Below are 7,914 nucleotides of genomic sequence, written 5' to 3' on the forward strand. Positions count from 1 at the left end.
AGGAAGGTATAGAGATACTTGCGTCTAGACTAGAAGAGATTGAGGTTCACAAGGAAGAGATATTCGAAATACTGCAGAGTTCAAAGTTTGTGCGAAGATTTGTAGCTCGGGTGCTCGTTGTTGTGGTTCTGTTCGCCGAGCTGGAAATTATTGTTGTAAACGTTTCGTCCCCTGGCTAGGCGACATCATCAGTGCTAGGGAGCCTCCTGCGAAGCGCTTCTTTGATGTTTCCTCCGGTGTTTATAGTGGTCTGTCCCTGCCGCTTCCGGTTGTCAGTTTCAGCTGTCCGCTGTAGTGGTTGGTATATTGGGTCCAGGTCGATGTGTTTGTTGATGGAGTTTGTGGATGAATGCCATGCCTCTAGGAATTCCCTGGCAGTTCTCTGTCTGGCTTGCCCTATGATAGTAGTGTTGTCCCAGTCAAATTCATGTTGCTGGTTGCCTGCGTGTGTGGCTACTAAGGATAGCTGGTTGTGTCGTTTCGTGGCTCGTCGACGTTCATGTATGCGGATTGTTAGCTGTCTTCCTGTTTGTCCTATATAGTGTTTAGTGCAGTCCTTGCATGGTATTTTGTACACTACATTAGTTTTGCTCATGTTGGGTATCGGGTCCTTCGTTCTGGTGAGTTGTTGTCTGTGCGTGGTTGTTGGTTTGTGTGCCGTTATGAGTCCTTGGGGTCGCAGTCGTCTGGCTGTCTGTTCTGAGATGTTCCTGATGTATGGTAGTGTGGCTAGTCCTTTTGGTTGTGGTATGTCCTCGTTCCGTGGTCATTCTCTTAGGCATCTGTTGATGAAGTTGAGCGGGTCTCCGTTTTTGGCGAATACCTTGTATAGGTGTTCCTCTTCTTCTTTTTGCAGTTCTGGTGTACTGCAGTGTGTTGTGGCCCTTTTGAATAGTGTCCTGATGCAGCTTCGTTTGTGTGTGTTGGGGTGGTTACTTTCATAGTTTAGGACTTCGTCTGTGTGTGTGGCTTTTCAGGATACCCTTGTAGTGAATTCTCCGTTCGGTGTTCTCTGTACCATCACGTCTCGGAATGGGAGTTGGCTATCCTTTTCTTCTTCTCTCGTGAATCGGATTCCTGTGAGTGTGGCGTTGATGATCCGGTGTGTTTTTTTCTATTTCCGTGTTTTAAATGATTACGAACGTGTCATCGACATATCTGACACAGAGTTTGGGTTGAATTTGTGGTAGGACTGTTTGTTCTCACCTTTGCATAACTGCCTCTGCTATGAGTCCCGAGATTGGTGATCCCATGGGTGTTCCGTTGATTTGTTCGTAATTCTGGTTGTTGAATGTGAAGTGTGTTGTGAGGCACAAGTTCAGTAGTTTAAGACCCGATACCCAACATGAGCAAAACTAATGTAGTGTACAAAATACCATGCAAGGACTGCACAAAACACTATATAGGACAAACAGGAAGACAGCTAACAATCCGCATGCATGAACATCAACTAGCCACGAAACGACACGACCAGCTATCCTTAGTAGCCACACACGCAGACAACAAGCAACATGAATTCGACTGGGACAACACTACTATCATAGGGCAAGCCAGATATAGAACAGCCAGGGAATTCCTAGAGGCATGGCATTCATCCACAAACTCCATTAACAAACACATCGACCTGGACCCAATATACCAACCACTACAGCGGACAGCTGAAACTGACAAACGGAAGCGGCAGGGACAGACCACTATAAACACTGGACGAAACATCAAAGAAGCGCTTCGCAGGAGGCTCCCAAGCACTGATGATGTCCCCTAGCCAGGGGACGAAACGTTTGCAACAAAAACTTACAGCTCGGCGAACAGAACCACAACATACTGCAGAGTGTGAAAATAGATAAGTCAGCTGGGCCGGATGGGATCTATCTGATGTTGTTTAGCAAAAGCACGACAGGAAGGTACAAATCAAGTTGATGCAACAACGGCTCGTTTTGAGCCGCTAATTTGCAGTGAAGTGGCGGCGCCAATAAAAGGTGTCACGCATCTCGTCTAATTCCACATCCTGAGCTCGAAATGACCGGACGTCTCTCGCTGAGTATCTGCAGGGTCTTGTTTGGACGACACCATGACACTTTTTCACTGGAGTGGCTCATGACATCGCGTTGTGACTGTGAATAAAACGATGGAAACTTCCAGCAGAGAAGGAGGCGACCTGAAGCAGGCAGCTGAGGACAAATGTTTCTCCTTTGCCAGAGAAAGGCACTGCTTCAAAAATTGGAAACTTCGAAGTGAAGCAATGTTGGTGATTATCTTCGGTGCTTGTTCACCTTTTTAATTCTGATTCCGTGAAAGTCCATGGCATTACATATCGACATTCTGCCAAATGCAGGCTTGTCTCTTGGGCCAGTGGCGTAATGGATAATGCGTCTGACTTCGGATCAGCAGATTGTAGGTTCGAGTCCTACCTGGCTCGAGGGGGACTGTTTTGCTTTAACCGTGGTATACGTTGACGCTCCCCTGTAAAGTTCTCTCGGGACATCGCCTCTGTGCTTCCGCATGTAAAGCTTGCATTTGTCCTATTGTCCATTTCAAATTCCAGCTCTCCACAACGGACACCTCCGTCAGTTTGGCGGTATCTTCTGGTGTGTCTCCCTCTGTGGGTGAAAATGAGCATGAGTTTCTCAAAAGAGTTACAATTCGTTATACTTCTGTCCCATTATTGTGCCATGTAAGAACATAGGATAACCTCATTGACATTTGACCTGGAAACATTAGAACACACGAGACTTTGGGCCAAAGTTCGAAACTGCGACTAGAATAGATGGCTCTCTGATTAGCCGCAATGCACACGGGCGGAATGGCCTTTTCCCACTTTGTAAATCTTCGAAGACAATTTGAAAAAAATCTGCAACGAAAATGTTCAGACAGGGTGTTTGCTTTACACCAAGTACGATAGTATCTATCACCTTGTCTTGTTATTTACTTGTGAGGATTCGGTATTCTCAGCACCGTGGCCCGGATCGTTTTCCCGCTCATGGAATGGTTGTATTGTTCAGCAAACATATCGGTGTACCAGTACTTCTGCCGATTTTCCGTGCTGGCAGGTCATTGGTTTTGTCCAAAACATTATGAAGGTTAACATAAAACAAATAGCTGCAGGTGCTGGAAATCTGAGCCAAAAACGAAAATTGTTTGTGCAGCGGAGCATGACTGGCAACAGAAACGTCGACTCTCCTGCTCCTCGGATGCAGCCTGACCTGCTGTGCTTTTCCAGCATCACTCTGATCTAAAGTCAGGTTTCCAGCATCTGCAGTCCTCACTTTTGCCTAGTTTCTTCAGTGTCTCTGGTTCCCAATTCAAGAACTCCATCTCTAGCGGTTTCATGTTTGTACCTCCGTGCTGAGGAGTTGAAGAGTGAAGAAAAGTAACTCACCTCCTCCATCTTTGGGGTAATTAGGGACTGAAAATGAATCGTGTCACATTGAAATATATCTACATGCGAATTAATCTCTGTCTTTTATTGGGAACCATCTCTTTCATTGTAACCATCAGGAAAGATCATTTCGTTCGCCAGAAAAAGAAATGAATATTTCACTAAACTTTGTTTGCTTCAGGTCCGAGAATACTCAGATCAATAGCTCCTTTGCTTACTTCTGCTGGTCATGTTCGCAAAGAGATATGGCAAATTGCCAAGTGTGATTTTCCTTTCAATAAATAATTTTGACTCAGTTTGCCTGCAAATATCTTTTCCTACCTTTGTGCTTTTCTTCTTTTACATTGGTGTCTCGCACCTTACAAATGACAGCAAAGGTATGAAAGGAGATGGAAGCATTTCGCTCAAGTCAACGGTAGCTTTCAATGAGATCACGGCTGATTTGGTCAATGCTCAACCCACCTGAGCTGTCGGTAGTCATGGCCGAGTGGTTAAGGCGATGGATTAGAAATCCATTGGGGTTTCCCCACGTAGGTCCGAATCCTGCTGACTACGTTGTGAATGCTTTCCTGCTGGTACAATTTTCGCTCAAAGTTCAGAAAAACTATTTTGTGAACCAGGCCGGTAATTTGATTAGACTTGGGAAACTCGAGTTCTTCATCAGAAATGTTCCATAGTTAAATCATTATCTCTGTTTCCCTTTCCAGATACACTGCTCGACACGTCCTGAGCAGAAGTGCTACTTTTCATTAGATTCCTTTAATCCCTGTCCACTGTTCTGTGACTCGGGTCACTGGCAACACTTCCTCCTGCTCGTCAAAGTGCTCATTCCCCACCGCTCCCTCTCCATCATTAGAAACAACCGCAGGAAATCGCCACTTAACCATTTTTGTTCCAAAGTGAAACTTATCAGCCTCGGGAATCTCTCCACCAAACGGGACTTCTCATCCCTGGACATGGTACAAGCCAGAGGATTGTGAAGAGATACTGTGAAAATATTGTCAGTTGGCAGTTGAAAAAATGTTTAGGAAGCAAACCATATAATTTAGGCTCCAGCTTTGGAAATCTTGAGAAACTCTTTGGGAAATGGAATCAGAGGAGAATGAAGAAGTGTGAACTTTCCGACCGAGTAGAGGACGGGACATTGACTCTGATGTTCTCGGGACAGGAACTGATCTGAGACATTGAAATCATTCTCGCTCACGTACGTGAGGAATGCAAACTTCATCTGGACTCTGGGACAATGAAAAACTCTGGAACACTCAAGACAATGATGTGTTTCTGTTCGCCGAGCTGGACGTTTTTGTTGGAAACGTTTCGTCCCCTGTCGAGGTGGCATCCTCCGTGCTTGGGATCCTCCTGTGAAGCGCTTCTGTGGTGTTTCGTGTGGCATTTATAGTGGCCTGTCCTTGCCGCTTGCTGTTGTCAGTTTCAGCTCTCCGCTGCAGTGGCTGGTATATTGGGTCCAAGTCGATGTGTTTGTTGATGGAGTTTGTGGATGAGTGCCATGCTTCTGGGAATTCCCTGGCTGTTCTTTGTTTGGCTTGCCCTATAATAGTAGTGGTGTCCAACTCGAATTCATGTTGCTTGTCGTCTGTGTGTGTGGCGACTACGCATAGTTGGTCGCTTCGTTTCGTGGCTAGTTGATGTTCCTGGATGCGGATCGTTAGCTGTCTTCCTGTTTGTCCTATATAGTGTTTTGTGCAGTCCTTGCATGGGATTTTGTATACTACATTAGTTTTGCTCATGTTGGGTATCGGGTCCTTAGTTCTGGTAAGCTGTTGTCTGAGTGTGGCTGTTGGTTTGTGTGCTGTTAAGAGTCCTAGTGGTCGCAGTAGTCTGGCTGTCAGTTCGGAGATGTTCTTGATGTGTGGTAGTGTGGCTAGTCCTTTGGGTTGTGGCATGTCCTCTTTCCGTGGTCTATCCCTTAGGCATCTGTTGATAAAATTGCGAGGATATCCGTTTTCGGCGAGTACCTTGTATAGGTGTTCCTCTTCCTCTTTTTGCAGTTCTGGTGTGCTGCATTGTGTTGTGCCCCTGTTGAATAGTGTCTTGATGCAACTTCGTTTGTGTATGTTGGGGTGGTTGCTCTCATAATTCAGGACTTGGTCTGTGTGTGTGGCTTTCCTGTGTACCTTTGTGGTGAATTCTCCGTTAGGTGTTCTCTGTACCATCACGTGTAGGAATGGGAGTTGGTTGCCCTTTTCTTCCTCTCTCGTGAATCGGATTCCTGTGAGTGTGGAGTTGATGATCCTGTGTGTTTTCTCAATTTCCGTGTTTTTAATGATTACAAAGATGTCATCCACCTATCTGAACCAGTGTTTGGGTTGAATTTTCGGTAAGACTGCTCTAACCTTTGCATTACTGCTTCTGCTATGAGTTCCGACATCGGTGAGCCCAAGGGTGTTCCGTTGATTTGTTCGTATATCTGGTTGTTGAATGTGAAGTGTGTTGTGAGGCACAAGTCCCACGATTTAGGAAGATTAGGTAAGATTTAGGAAGCGTAGAATGGGGTAGGAAACTGCAGGGGGTGAGCACATTAAAATGTGGAGCTTATTCAAGGAAAAGCTCCTTTGTGTCCTGGATAAGTATGTACCTGTCAGGCAGGGAGGAAGATATAGAACGCGTGAGCCGTGGTTTACTAAGGAAGTGGAATCCCTGGTCAAGAAGAACAAGAAGTCTTATTATGTTAGGACAAAATGTGAAAACTCAGTTAGAGCGCTCGAGGGTTCCAACGATATCAGGAAAGATCTAAACAGAGAGCTGAGAAGAGCCAGGAGGAGACATGTGAAGTTGTTGGCAGATAGGATCAGGGTTAACCCTAAGGTTTTCCATAGGTATGTCAGGATTAAAAGAATGACGAGAGTTAAATTTGGAACAATCAAGGATAATAATGGGAAGTTGTGTGTGGAGTCAGAGGAGATAGGGGAAGCGCTAAATAAATATTTTTCGACAGTGTTCGCTATAGAAAATGAAAATGTTGGCGAGGATGATACTGAGATACTTGCGTCCAGAGTACTAGAGATTGAGGTTCACAAGGATTAGGTGATAGAAATACTGCAGAGTGTGATAACAGACAAGTCCCCTGGGCTGGATGGGATCTGTCCTAGTATCCTCTGGGAAGCAAGGGAAGAGATTGATGAGCCTTTGGCATCGATCGTCAAATCATCGTTATCTACAGGAATAGTGCCTGTGGAATGGAGCATAGCATACGTTGTTCCCGTATTCAAAAAGTGTCGTAGAGACAACCCTGGTAATTACAGACCAGTGAGTATCACTGCACTTGTTAGTAACGTGTTGGAAAAGGTTATTATAGATAGGCTTTATGACCATCTGGAAAAGAATAATCTGATCAGGGACAGTCAGCACGGTTTTGTGATGGGTCGGCCTTGCCTAACGAGTCTTATTGACTTTTTTGACAAAGTGACCAAACAGGGAGATTACAGTAAACCGATTGATGTGGTGTATATGGGTTTCAGAACGTTGTTCGATAAGGTTCCCCACAATAGGCTATTATACAAAATGCGGTGGAATGGAATTGTGGGAGAGATTGCAGCTTTGATCAGGAATTGGCTTGCAATAGAAAACAGTGTTGTAGTTAATGGAACATGTTCTTCTTGGTGTCCATGTACTGGCGGCGTACCACAAGGGTCGGTGTTAGGTCCACTGCTGTTACATGAGATCTAACCTTGCCAATCAGTCTCCCATGAGGAACATTGTTGAACGCCTTACTGAAGTCCATATAGACCACATTTACTGCTCTGCACTCATCAATCTTCTTTGTTACTTCTTCAAAAAAACTCAATCAAATTTGTGAGACATGATTTCCCACGCACAAAACCATGTTAACTGTCCCGAATCAGTCCATGCCTTTCCAAATATATGTACATTCTGTTCCTCAGGATTCACTCCAACAATTGGAGTATTCTTGGCAGATGCAGTTTCATGTCGGGATTGAGTTTTTTGAAGAAGTAACAAAGAAGATTGATGAGGGCAGAGCAGTAAATGTGGTCTATATGGACTTCAGTAAGGCGTTCAACAATGTTCCCCGTGGGAGACTGATTGGGAAGAATCAAAAGACACGCTACTATTAAAATCGATAGAAACACAAAAGATGTGCAGTGCAGAGGAGTCTCAGTGTTCTTATATATGAAACGAACAAAGGTTTTCACATATTTATTTCTTGCTGGCAAAAGAAAGCCTTTTCTGATGCTCACAATTAAAGAGATGGTTTCCAAGAAAATAGGAAAATTAAGTCACCAGTAGAGTAATCAATTTCCAAGATATCCCTCGTGATTTTTTTATGGGACATGTGGGATTATTTGATTGTTGTTCTGCAAACGTTTTTACAATGGAACCGAGAGTTTTAGATGGGAAGTTAAGATCACGCATGACGATTGCCATTTTTGTCACTCACACACAATATTTTTTCCTTGTACGATTTATTTCGCTTTGTGGTTACTGCGAGTGGGCTTGTAAACTACACATGCTTGTGAGTTCATGCCTCACTGTTCTTCAAATCCAGCCAAACAGAC

At 44.5% G+C, this 7,914-nt stretch overlaps 1 non-coding gene across 1 annotated transcript; it reads left to right on the forward strand.

Moving 5' to 3' along the window:
* Positions 1-3,852: 3,852 nt before the first annotated feature.
* Positions 3,853-3,934, forward strand: trnas-aga (transfer RNA serine (anticodon AGA)). Its single transcript has one exon. It is a non-coding gene; the product is annotated as a tRNA-Ser (tRNA).
* The last annotated feature ends 3,980 nt before the right edge of the window (positions 3,935-7,914 follow it).

This window comes from Chiloscyllium plagiosum, unplaced genomic scaffold (genome assembly GCF_037043375.1).
Source record: "Chiloscyllium plagiosum isolate Xiang-an unplaced genomic scaffold, Cpla_swu_hap1 HiC_scaffold_39, whole genome shotgun sequence".
Lineage (NCBI taxonomy): Eukaryota > Metazoa > Chordata > Chondrichthyes > Orectolobiformes > Hemiscylliidae > Chiloscyllium > Chiloscyllium plagiosum.